We start from the raw sequence: 1,339 nt of genomic DNA, 5'->3' as shown, positions 1-1,339 counted from the left end.
TCCTCGGGCTGGTCAGAATTCACTGCCTTGGATCATTGCTGGATTTTGTTATTCATAGAAAAGCCCCTAAAAATGAACAAAAGATGACACAATTAAATTAGCACAGGCATGGTTGAATTACATTAATGATTATTCGTATACTCCTCAGCGCACACTCCAGAGTCCATGCTTGTCCTTTCTGACCAGGCAAAGTACTTGCATTGGAGGAAGTTATAAATAGTTTGAGCTGTATAATAGTTGATCAAATTGTAATCAAACACAAGCGCGAAACAACTTTTCTTCAGGTTTACATGCTCAATTCCAGTTTTGGGGTCCATATAGACACAATAAGGGTTCCAACTTACCATTGAAATGTTGTCTGTGTTTCTTTGGAGCCCGTGTCTGTGAAGAAAGCCTCTGGAACTGCCTATCATAGGCGCGCATGTGCTGCCAGCAAGGCCCTATTTTTAGCGGGCCCACAAATAGGTGCAAGAGCACATCGGATTTTCCAAAACTGCACTACAGACATAACAATGAAGTCTTAAGTAATCACGAGGTAACAACTATTATTTGAAGATGCTGTGTTTAAATGAGTTGTGAAAGAGTGTCTGGTCTGGTGGAGAAACTGTGCAAGATTGTATGTGAACATTGAAAATATGTTTGTCGGATAAAAGGCTCATGAATGGATGCAGCCAATGACGTATGTTCTACCATGTGCTTTGCTCAAGAGCTGCCCCTCAAAGTGTGTTGCAAGTTACACATGGTTAAAAACATATACTGTAATTCAGTTCAAATTTCAATGAGACAAACAAAAAAAAAACACTGCCAATGAAAGCACACACGTTGAATTTTAGGCTCAACTCATTTAAAAGGTATTGGGTGATGTTACTGTTTCATTTTTAACACAGAACATCATAGAAAGGTTACATTAGGGTAGAGGAAGGCTGCACTTCCATCAGTTTTACAATCTGGTGTCATTATTTTTTAGTGTCTGTGTCAACAAACTACAAATTTATCCAAATATAAACCACATGCAACTTTACAGCTTTACTGCCTATTCTCTGGGTGATTGAAAAGCGCCTGGAGATGAACGCGGCTGCTTATTACCGTCCTATGAAAAATGTGGCTCCTCATGCTTTTTCTTGCGGAAGTAATTTTAAATATTGGTTCGTTTCACTATCTTCACCTATTTATATTTGTTATATGATGGTCTTTTAAGCTCAAAACAATTGTTTTAACATCAACTAATCGCAAACAAGTATCTTAATATTCCATTCAATGCGTTTCTATATTAGGCTTTACGGTATAATGTTTTCCAGGAAAGAGGGGCGGGTTTATTTGCAAAGATTTAAGTTATGAA

Source organism: Filicampus tigris, chromosome 4, assembly GCF_054856515.1.
Source record: "Filicampus tigris isolate MCC_2025a chromosome 4, RoL_Ftig_1.0, whole genome shotgun sequence".
NCBI lineage: Eukaryota > Metazoa > Chordata > Actinopteri > Syngnathiformes > Syngnathidae > Filicampus > Filicampus tigris.
This window is presented reverse-complemented; position numbering follows the sequence as displayed.